The sequence below is a fragment of the Grampus griseus genome, assembly GCF_964374135.1.
Source record: "Grampus griseus genome assembly, chromosome: 1".
In the NCBI taxonomy this organism is placed as follows: domain Eukaryota; kingdom Metazoa; phylum Chordata; class Mammalia; order Artiodactyla; family Delphinidae; genus Grampus; species Grampus griseus.
Genome location: NC_139017.1, coordinates 36,727,428 through 36,739,769, shown reverse-complemented (window position 1 = coordinate 36,739,769; position 12,342 = coordinate 36,727,428). Strand labels below are relative to the sequence as shown.

Below are 12,342 nucleotides of genomic sequence, written 5' to 3'. Positions count from 1 at the left end.
GTTTTGCTTCTCTGATAAGGCAGAGAATACTTACTTGCTTCTTGGTACCTATAGGTATTACAATCATCTTTTATCAGCATGGTGATAAGGGATTCAATAATGATATGCAAATAGGTAAATATGAAGATTTATATGAATTGTATCAAGGTAAAAAATTCTCTTCATAAGTGGCACTGGAATTTATCTTAGGGAGGGAATTGTCTTACTTTAGGAAATACTTCAATCAACTTCTTGGGGTGGAAGGTGAGAATCTCAGCAGTCAGCGGGAGACACGGGAACAAAAGAGGTAGCAGACTGCTTGGTACAAGAAAGGAATGGTGTCCAAGAAGCTAGGAGAAGAGGAGGTGAGGAAGGAGAGAGGATGGCTGAACAATATAGCAAGAAGGTAAAGGGCTCTGTAAAAGGATCTATGATATTCTATTTTAAGCATTTACTTTTCTGTGATGTAAATTACCTCTTTCTCCCTCATGTTTCAGTAAAACTGGCTGTTCACACTAATTACTTGTAGAAGTTTTCTTTTGTTTTTAAGGAAATTAGGGAGAGGTATTGGGTTTTGCAACAGGATCCACGTGGTATGTGAAAAAGAAATGGCACATGTGGGACAGTGAGACCTTCCTTTACCTAAATTAACCCAGCAGAAGCAAAAATGAAAGAAAAACTTTGTACTGAACACTTGTTAAAAACAGCAAGACCGATTTTATTTAGTACCACTGCAGTAGAGGAGAGACCTCAGTATATCCTGAGCTCAACTGCAGCAAAACAAAAGGTGGGAGGCTTTTTAAATGCTGGAATGTGTGAAAGAAAAAGTACTGGACGACATCAGTGGGGAAGGTTTAGTCAATATGATGAGGTCATCAGTTTGCTAAGTGATGCTTATTGAACTTAGGCCCCTACCCTCCAGAAACTGGGAGACAGGGGTTGTATCTTTCCTGATGACTACATTTCAAAGAGATGGCTCCCAGGTACATGAGAAACACATTCTTGAGTGTAGAAGATAGGTCTCAAAGAGACAGAGAAAGAATTTATGATTGCAAGTTTTTTTTAAAGTAAATGCTCTAAGAAAAAGGAGGCCAGGGCCCTATAGTCAAGTGTTGGCTGGAACAAATAGTAAATTCTTTTGGCAGCGTCGAGCTTTATTAGGCAGGAACTTAAGGGGGCTGGGGCCATCGTCCTAGGGACATAAACTCTAACTCAGAAACTATGCTAGCGTTTCTTCACGTTTTTTGGTGAAGGGGACGGGGGTGGATGAAATTGTACTAAAAGTTGCAGTTCTTACAGGCCTTGTTGAGAAGAGGACTCAGTGATGCTTAACTAAAGTTTGGTCAAATTTTATCAGAGCCAGGTAACGACATGAATATGATCTCCCTAGAAATTTTCAGGAATTTTGAGGAAGATATGGGACTTTCTTTCTTTTCTTTTTCTTTTTTTTTTTTTTAATTTATTTTTGGCTGCATTGGGTCTTCTTCATTGCTGTGCCTGGGCTTTCTCTAGTTGTTGAAAGCAGGGGCTACTCTTTGTTGCGGTGCATGGGCTTCTCATTGTGGTGGCTTCTCTTCTTGTTGCGGAGCACGGGCTCTAGGTGAGCAGGCTTCACTAGTTGTAGCACACGGGCTCAGTAGTTGCAACATGAGGGCCTTAGAGCACGTAGACTTCAGTAGTTGTGGCGCACAGGCTTAGTTGCTCTGTGGCATGTGGAATCCTCCCAGACTAGGGATTGAACCCGCATCTCCTGCATTGGCAGGCAGATTCTTAACCACTGCGCCACCAGGGAAGTCAGATATGGGATTTTCTAATAGTGCAGTGAATATTTGAGCTGATCCAATCCATATTTCAATGGACAGGATGATCCCAACTGACATATCCTGTGCATGTAAAGTATTCCTGGTTTTGATTACGTTTATAGGTAATACACTGCAACATATTTGAAGAGTTATTGGGAGAAATAATCCTCTTAAATTAGTATGCTTACATAATTAAATTTTATTTGTCTTAATTCTCTGTAATATTTTATGAATTTGTCCATTTCATCTAAACTTTCAAATTTTTGGCATAAGTTGTTCATAATATTATCTTATTAATTTTTTATATTTCAAATTCACAAGTGGCCTTTATTTCACAAAGTTTATATCCTCTAAAATAGCTTTTATACAACTTTTGCTGTATGATGCTATTTTAATGGAAAATAGACAAATACACAAATTATGTTCTTTAAGCTATTTCTTCTACTTAGAGGAAATGTAAATGTAAGAAAGTATTAGTTCCCAAGCCTGGGTCAGTAAATTCATATTGCCTGAACTTGGATTTTCACATTAGATTGGGTATATATTACACCAAGGGGAGCTTCTGAATTATCTGTTGCCTTGCTCTGGTAGAGTGATTTTTTTTTTTTTTAACATCTTTATTGGGGTATAATTACTTTACAATGGTGTGTTAGTTTCTGCTTTATAACAAAGTGAATCAGTTATACATATACATATGTTCCCATATCTCTTCCCTCTTGCGTCTCCCTCCCTCCCACCCTCCCTATCCCACCCCTCCAGGCTGTCACAAAGCACCGAGCCAATATCCCTGTGCCATGCGGCTGCTTCCCACTAGCTATCTACCTTACTACGTTTGTTAGTGTGTATATGTCCATGACTCTCTCTCGCCCCGTCACAGCTCACCCTTCCCCCTCCCCATAACCTCAAGTCCGTTCTCTAGGAGGTCTGCGTCTTTATTCCTGCCTTACCCCTAGGTTCTTCATGACATTTTTTTTTCTTAAATTCCATATATATGTGTTAGCATACTGTATTTGTCTTATTCTTTCTGACTTACTTCACTGTGTATGACAGACTCTAGGTCTATCCACCTCATTACAAATAGCTCAATTTCGTTTCTTTTTATGGCTGAGTAATATTCCATTGTATATATGTGCCACATCTTCTTTATCCATTCATCCGATGATGGGCACTTAGGTTGTTTCCATCTCCGGGCTATTGTAAATAGAGCTGCGATGAACATTTTGGTACATGACTCTTTTTGAATTATCGTTTTCTCAGGGTATATGCCCAGTAGTGGGATTGCTGGGTCATATGGTAGTTCCATTTGTAGTTTTTTAAGGAACCTCCATACTGTTCTCCATAGTGGCTGAACCAATTCACATTCCCACCAGCAGTGAAAGAGGGTTCCCTTTTCTCCACACCCTCTCCAGCATTTATTGTTTCTAGATTTTTTGATGATGGCCATTCTGACTGGTGTGAGATGATATCTCATTGTAGTTTTGATTTGCATTTCTCTAATGATTAATGATGTTGAGCATTCTTTCATGTGTTTGTTGGCAGTCTGTATATCTTCTTTGGAGAAATGTCTATTTAGGTCTTCTGCCCATTTTTGGATTGGGTTGTTTGTTTTTTTGTTGTTGAGCTGCATGAGCTGCTTGTAAATTTTGGAGATTAATCCTTTGTCGGTTGCTTCATTTGCAAATATTTTCTCCCATTCTGAGGGTTGTCTTTTGGTCTTGTTTATGGTTTCCTTTGCTGTGCAAAAGCTTTGAAGTTTCATTAGGTCCCATTTGTTTATTTTTGTTTTTATTTCCATTACTCTAGGGGGTGGGTCAGAAAGAATCTTGCTGTGATTTATGTCATAGAGTGTTCTGCCTATGTTTTCTGGTAGAGTGATTTTGCATATCTTTGTGTGTACCTTTTCCCCAGCCCTTTACTAAATCAATAAGCCATTCCCTGAAAACCAGAGCCGATATTAATGAGGTCTATTATCATGAGGAAGGATGGAAAAATAAAGAATCCAAGCAAGAATTTTAGAAAATAAGGTAAAAAAGAGGGAAATTTCTACATGAGACCTAAATAGTTCTAATAGTTTGGAGAGCTGAATACACAATTTCTTCTAGGGGAAAACCAAGTATGTTTGGCAAAATACTTAAAAAAAGATCTTGATTGAGATATGTACAGTTTGCTAGGGATACCATAACAAAATACCACTGACTGAGTGGCTTAAACAACAGAAATTTATTTTCTCACAGTTCTGGAGGCTAGAAGTCCAAGGCCAAGGTGTCAGCAGGTTTGGTGTTTTTTGTTTGTTTGTTTTTTTCCTGAGACCTTTCTTCTTATTTTGCAGATGACTAGCTTCTCACTGTTTTCTCACATGGTCTTTTTCTGTGCACATGCATCCCTGGTGCATCCAAAGTTCCTCTTCTTATAAGAGTAGCAGTCAGATTGTACTAGGGCCCATCCTAATGACCTCATTTAACTTAACCACTTACTTAAAGGCCCTGTCTTCATATCTAGTCACATTCTGAGGTGCTGGGGGCTAGGGCTTCAATATATGAATTTTGGAGAGATATAACACAGCTCATATGTAATTTCCATACCATAAAATTTATCCATTTAAAGCATGTAATTCAACATTTTTAGTATATTCACAGAATTGTGCAATCATACCACAATCTTAAGTTTAGAACATTTTCATCACACCCCAAAGATTCTCTGTAACATTAGCAGTCACTCCTCATTGACTACCACCACCCCTCTACCCCACTTCTAGGCAACCACACATCTACTTCCTTCTTATAGATTTGTCTATTCTGGATTTTTCATGTAAATGGAATCGTATAATGTGTTGTCTTTTGTGATAGGCTTCTGTCACCCAGTGTAACATTTTAGTGGTTCATCCAGGTTTAGAAAGAATCAACACTTCATTCCTTTTTATTGAAAAATAATATTCCATTGTATGGATGTACCACGTGTAGACATATGGTTTCATTTATCTTGGATACCTATGAGAAGAATTGCTGGACCATATGGTAACTCTATGTGTAACATACTGAGGAACTGCCAGAGTGTTTTCCAAAGTGACTGTACCATTTTACATTCCCACAAGCAATAAACAAGGGTTCCCATTTCTCCAAATCCTCGCCAACACTTGTTATTGTCTATTGTTTTTTATTATAGCCATCTTACTGGGTGTGAATTGTATGTCACTGTGGTTTTGATATCCATTTCCCTACTGACTAATGATGTTGAGCATCCCTTGATGTTCATTAGTCATTTGCATACTTTTCTTGAGAAATGTCTATTCAAATCTTTATTAACTTTCTGATGTCTGTAGTAACTATAATTTTGTCCCCCTTTTCATCCTGATATGATTATTTGTTCTTTCTTTTCTTAATCCATATCAATAGAATTTTATCAATTTTTAATTTTTTCAAGGAAACATCTGGCTTTGTTGATACTCTCTACTATATTTTTATTTTGGAGTTCCTTTTTTTTTTTGTTACTTTATTATTTTCTTCCTTCTCCTTCTTTGGGTTTATTTTGCTATAATTTTTTCCAACATCTTGAGAAGTCTGCTTAGCTCATACATTTTCAGCAATTTAAATTTTATAATTTTTGCAATTAAATCTGTAAATTTTCTTTTGGATACTTAGAAGCATCCTCTAAGTTTTGATTCATGACATTTTAAAAATTCCACATTTATTTCTTTTTTGATCCATGGGTTATTTAGAAGTATATTTCTTATTTCTAGTTATCATTTTTAAATTATTGATTTCTAGCACAGCCATATATGATTTCAGTCCTTTGAAATTTGTCATGACTTGCTTTATGGCTCAGTATATGGAGAATTTTTGTAAAGGTTTCTTGTGTCCTAGAAAATAACTTGTTGTCTATAGTTGTTTGAGCCAGTGTTCTGTATATGTCTGTTATGTTTGTTACTGTTATTTACATCTTCTATAGTCTTCTATAATTCTTTGGCTTCGTTATTCAGCAAAATTGATAGATTTATGGATTCAGAAGCCCAGTGAGCATATTCACTATATGACAAAATTACATTATTTGAGATAGATGCTATATAATGAGAAACTCAATTTCTCAACCAATAATTTAATAATTTGAGTGAGGGAATATTTATAATGTTCATCTGTAAGAATTAAAAGCATTCAGAATACCTTTTCCGGGGGGTCAGAAGTTGTACTGTTATCTTTTAAGCCTTGGGGGCAAAAATATTAACACGGGGGCAATCAGGAATGATACATAGGTGCCCCAACTATCTGGCATAAATATTTGGAGAACATGGTCCTGTACATTCTGATTCCTTTTGATCCAATTACTTATTTCTTTTGAATTCACTGTGTCTCTCCAGTCTTAGCACTTCTAAATGAAGCTGCCCTGGTCACACAAAGTTTATGTTAATAGAACTTAGCCTCTGATGTTAGCTTCTGAGTATTTCACCATTGCATCTGCATATTCCTCTTCCTCTTTCACCTGGGCTGAGCGTGCCTTTCAGCTCCTCTGTCTAACTTTGCTCAGTGACCTGTTTTTTGATGTGCTTCTCTGGCTCATGCTCTTCACCCTCCTTCAGACAGTAACTGTAGGTCACAGCCCCCTCCCCACCCCTTACCCCCTCCACCCAGGGCCTGTGGAACTGTTCAGGCAGAACTATTTCCACCAGGGCTTCCCATCAGAAGAGGGGAATATTGTGTTGGGTTCAGTCATCCGTCCAAATACACTCTATCTGGTTCTCAGATGAAGATTTGCCCAGCAACCTCCAGCTCCCAGATGCCTGTCTGCTCTACCACAGAGTTCTTAACTAACGGATCATGGTTTCTGCACTCAGCTTTCAGTTCTGGCCTCCCAGTTGATTATCTCCTTCCTTTCTCCCTCTGGCAAGCCCCAGCGTGTGAGCCTTAATAACAGTCCTAGTACACCCATAATATCTATTCTCCCTTTTTCAATTTCCTGAGTTTAGAACGGCACAATATATAAAAAGGAATGATAAAACATGGATGAAACTTGAAGACACTAAGCTAAGTGAAATAAGCCAGACACAAAAGAATGATTCCACTTACATGCGGTACCTAGAGTAGTCCAATTTATAGAGACAGAAAGTAGATTAGAAGTTACCAGGGCTTGGGTTAGGGGCAATGGAGAATTATTGCTTCATGGTTACCGGGTTTCTGTTTGGAGTAATGAAAAAGTTTCAAAAATAAATAGTGCTAATGGTTGTACAACATGGTGGATGTAATTAATGCCACTGAATTGTGCACTTATCATTGGTTAAAACGATATGTTTCATGTCATGTATAATTTGCCACAATAAAACAAAAAGGCACAATAATATCTCCTTGACCTTCTTCAGCGTTCTCCAGGGCTGCCCTCTTTGGGTCTGCCTCTTAAATATTAGGATTCAGCAGTTTTGTTCCTTGGTTCTCTCCTTTTATTGTCCTGCCCTCTTCCTCTGGGGAATCTCATTCAATTTGCTAATGAGGACTGAACTTAAATTTTTAGCCTAAACTCTCTCCCAAGTGGCAGACCCAGGTTACTGCGATTACTTGAAATCTCCACTTGGGTATTCCACTAGCTCTTCAATCTCATCATTCCCCCACTCAACTCATCCTCTTCCTCCCGGAGCAGTTTATCCCTCCGTCTGTTTTTAGCCTTCTGTTTTCTACAGCCACGGTTTCCCAAACCAGACATTCAGGCGTTTCTCCCCTTTTCCCACCTCCAGTCTCTCACTAAGCCCTATTTTTCTCATTTTACCTTGTGCAATGTCCCACCACATACCCTACAGCAAGGCTAAGCTGCTAGCCTGGCCCTAAACTGAATTCTGTGCTTTGGAAATCTCCTGCCTGGACTATTTTAGAATGACTTTCCTTGCTTTGATCTCTTTTCTCTTCACCCTCAAATTCTCTGCCCCTTCTACTTCAAGACCTGAGTGAAAGTTCTCCTTCTCTCGAAGGCTGTTATCTTCTCTTTGCAATCCCCTTCTCTCTAGCACAATCATCTTTCTGTCCTTCTTGCTGGGAAAAGTGTTCTCTCAAATCAGTGTAAATGAAATAATTTTTAAAGCATGTTGCAATTCATCGCAATTGCTTGTTTACTTGTCTGACAGTCTCCTCCACTAGACTCTAATCTTTTTAGAGGTGGGGATTGTGTCCACCTCCCAGCCAGCACCCTGGTCCATGGTAGGTGCTCCTTAAAGAGCTACAGTGTCTGCCTCTATAAACTTGAGAGAACTAGACATTTTTTCAACACTTGAGATTCAAACACTTTTCAGAAGAGTCAATCCATTTTATGTTTTATTCTCTCTTTGTTGTTAGATATTGCTAAGCGACTATCACCTAACCGCTCAGGGCCTTGTTGTAATTGTACTTCCCTCCAGTTTTTCTGTGGCTGCTCCAGATGCTTTCCTGATAGTTCTTATTTCATATTTTAGTGGTTTTAAACTTAGGAAAGTTTAAAAGTTTAGGGGCACATCTAAATATGGATATTGCAACACAACCCGGATACAACCTAAGGATTGAAAAAAAAATCCTAAGGGATCCCTAAAATTAGTGCTTCAGGGTGTTTAAAGTTGCATCACTTTTTCATTGTCTGATTTAATGATGACCTTAGCACTTTATCAAAGCAATAAATCATGTGTTTTAAAAATTAAAATGACCTGCAATTAATTTTATTTTTTTAAATCTTGGGTCTTTTTGTACTATAATTAGAGACTGTAGGATTCCAAAGCAGATTTGGAGTTAATGTTTCTGAATAAATGCTACCAAAAGAGAGACACAGACTCCTAATTACTTCAATCTTCTTAATACTAGTTTATTTTTGATCTGTTGCAAATAGCATAGCTTGTATATCAGTCATGGTTCTCCAGAGAAACACGACTAATATATTTCAGAACTAATACATATGTATATTTATATAATGTTTGTGTGAGCAGGACAGCTTCATTTAGAGTTGCTGAGACTGGAGAGACAACAAGAGTGAATCCAAGAGAAATAAGTAATTGAAGCAAAGGGAGTCAGGATGTACAGGACCAAGATCCCCCAATATTTGTGCCAGATAGTTGGGGCACCCGACTGTTATTTCTGATTGCCCCTAAAGAGTGCTCTGGGACCCAGTTTCAGTGTGGGCAGGGGTTCCCCCACACATCTTGGACACCAGCAGTGTGTCCTACAATTCAACTTAATTCTGACACTATCTACCTGGAGATAGAATCAGATTCCACAGGTTAAGGGCTCAGTCTGACAAGACTGTCCCCATCCGCCACTTCAGATGCAGATGTCAAGCCCAGGTTGTTACCTGTACTTCTGAATAACTCGTTAAAAATTAAAGGCTCCCTCTATTCCCTCTTTGGATTCAATTAGTTTGCCAATGTCTCACAGAAACATTTTACTTACTAGATCATTGGTGTATTATAAAAGGATGTAAGTCAGGAGCAGCCAGGTGGAAGGCATGTGGTAAGGGCACAAAGCTTCCATGTCCTCTGAGCACCATTCTCCCAGCACCTCCAAGCTCTCTGAACCCTATTTGTTTTTTTATGGAGGCTTCATTACCTAGGCGTGACTGATTAAATCGTTGGCCATTGGCAATTGATTCAACCTCCAGCCCCTCTCCCCTCCCAGAGGTCAGAGGGGTGGGATTCAAAGTTTCAACCCTCTAATCACAGAGCTGGCTTCCCTGGCAACCAGTTCCCCGCCCCCCGCGCCTCCCCCTCCTTTGGTTACCTAGGGCTTTCCAAAAGTCACTCATTAACATAAAAAAGACACCTTTATCATTCTCACTCTTAGGAAATTCCAAGGGTTTTAGGAGCTCTGTGCCAGAAATGGGGATGAAGACCAAAAATATATTTCTTATTATAAGTCACGTCACAGCCCCCATATTAATATTTTTACCCCCAAAGCTTAAAAAATATCAGTGCAACTTCTGATCAAAACAGAAAGTATTTAGGGAATTCCCTGGCGGTCCAATGGTTAGGACTCGCCACTGTCACTGCCGGGCCAGGCTCAATCCCTGGCCGGGGAACTAAGATCCCACAAGCCTCCAGGTGCGGCTAAAAACAAACAAACAAAATTTTTGAATGCTTTTAATTCTTACAGCTGAGTATTTTGGATGCTCTTCTCCCAAATTATTTTATGTATAAATATATATATATATATATATACATAAATATGTAAATAAATATAAAGAGATTCATTTTAAGGAATTGATTGTGGGGGCAGGTAAGTCTAAAATTCACAGGGCAGGGGCTTCCCTGGTGGCGCAGTGGTTAAGAATCTCCCTGCCAATGCAGGGTACACGGGTTCGAGCCCTGGGCCAGGAGGATCCCACATGCCGTGGAACAACTAAGCCCATGCGCCACAACCCCTGAGCCTGCGCTCTAGAGCCCACGAGCCACAACTACTGAGACCGCATGCCACAACTACTGAAGCCCGTGCGCCTAGAGCCCGTGCTCCGCAACAAGAGAAGTCACCGCAATGAGAAGCCTGTGCACTGCAACAAAGAGTAGCCCCTGCTCGCCGCAACTAAGAGAAAAGCTCGCGTGCAGCAACGAGACCCAATGTAGCCAAAAATAAATAAATAAATAAATGTATTTTAAAAAAAAAATTCACAGGGCAGGCCAGCAGGCTGGTAACACCGAAAAGACTTCTATGTCACAGTCTTGAGGCAGAATTCCTTCCTTTCCAGAAATCCTCAATTTTTGCTGTTAAGGCTTTCAGTTGAATGAGGCCCACTCACATCATTGAGGGTAATCTCCTTTACTTAAGTCTACTGATGTTAATCACATTTGCAGAATAACTTCACAGCAATATTTAGACTGTTTGACCAAACAACTGGATACCATGGCCTAGCCAAATTGATCCATAAAATTTAACCATCACAGCTACCCTAGTAGTTATATTCATTAGCATAGGATGACAAAAAGCTATAGTATAATCATTCATTGTGTCTCTAATTTCACCCACAAAACAGCTGGGTAGAAAGTCCAAGAGAAATCTACCAAGGTAGTCCTAGTGGAACTTTGGGCTACTTTGTTACGATTACCCTTTGAGCAGCTACCTTAGAGCTGTACAATGGTTTCATTTGAAAAGGTATTGCTGTATGATTTTTATCTTACCCTACAATTTGGCTTCCAAGTTAGAACATTTGCTTGAGAAAGATAGTTGATTTTGAACTTAGGTAGGCAGAGTTCAGGGTATTGAGCTATAGATGGAATGTATTAGGATTTGCTAATTTCCATGGTTGAATAGTTTGTGTACTTCCTTTAGATAACCCCTTCCTTATCTACAAAATAGGAATAACATTTACCTCGTATTATTGTTGAGAAGTTTAAACAATGTATTGAAGTGTCTAGTACAGTGCCTCATACACAGTCGGTGCTCCATAATTGTTTTCTTCACTCGTCCTACAATAGTTCTCATAACTGCCACCAGGGAGGACCTCTGAGCAACAGCTCCTTGAGCTCATGCACTAGCTAAGAAGATGAAACCTCTTTCTTTGTTGCTGAACTTTCCATGAACCCTCAGCATCTCATTCTCTTTCTTTTGACTCTGCAAGACTGCAGAAGTAGAAAGAAGGTTACTTTCCCTCCATTTTCTCTCATGCATGCATGTATGCATTCATTCATTTGTCCATTCACTCAGCAAACCTTTACTGAATGCCTTCATGCTCCAGGCATCATGACAGATACTGGGGATACAATACTGATCACTTACTGTGGTCTTTGTTCTTCAGGGGCTCACAGAAGATGATGGGGTGACCAGGATTGCTGACACAAAAAAACAGAGAGGACAGAAAGAGGTAGGTTTAGGGTCTACTGATAGTTTCATATTTAATTGTGGAAAGGATAATGATGTCTCCTGTAAGCATCCAGTAAATAATATTTTATAGCTTAAGAAAAATACCACATACTAAAAGAGAGAAAAAGAAAACAATAGATGATGAAAAAATATCTTAATAACAAAATATTTGTCAGTTATTAGTGTTGGCATTTATATTATCCATCCATTATGTTCTATTTGTTAAATGGACCGGTTTAAATTACTTAAGTATCACTTAGAATAACAAAATTAAGACTTAGGAGAACAACCTTTGCTTTAAACTTTCTGCTGCTTTGATAATCACAGCAAATTAGGAATGGTGCCAGCTAACCTTTGGTGTGGCCTTATGATGGGTTTAGCATTGTGCTAAGCAGTGCAAGCATTCTGTCCTTCAGTCCTCAAAATGACTTTATGATCCCCATCTTGGGAAACGGGAAAGCTAAGGCACAGAGAGTTTGAGTAGCTTACTTAAGGTCGCTGGTAGGATCAGAGTTTGAACCCTGAAAGCCTGACTCCAGAACCCTTTGAACTACCATCTTATAGGAATTTTTTTTAACTGTCCTAAAATACTGAGACATCACTATGAGCATGCATGTAGTCACATTTTATTTTATTTAAAAACGTAGGCAATGCTCTTATGTGGTTCAAAATTTTAAAGGTATAAAAGGATATGCAGTAAAAAAGCTTGCTCCAAACCTCATCTGCCAACTACTTACTCCCCCTTCTCACAGGCAACCAATAAGCCATGCATAAAT

The 12,342-nt window shown here is 39.0% G+C and overlaps 1 long non-coding RNA gene across 1 annotated transcript in view; it reads left to right on the top strand.

Annotated features, from left to right (window-relative positions):
• LOC309819722 overlaps positions 1 to 11,567 on the top strand; it is a 56,516-nt gene extending 44,949 nt beyond the window's left edge. Inside the window, exon 3 of the long non-coding RNA XR_014296460.1 lies at positions 11,502 to 11,567. This is a non-coding gene — a long non-coding RNA (uncharacterized lncRNA). The remainder of the gene's footprint in view (positions 1 to 11,501) is intronic.
• The last annotated feature ends 775 nt before the right edge of the window (positions 11,568 to 12,342 follow it).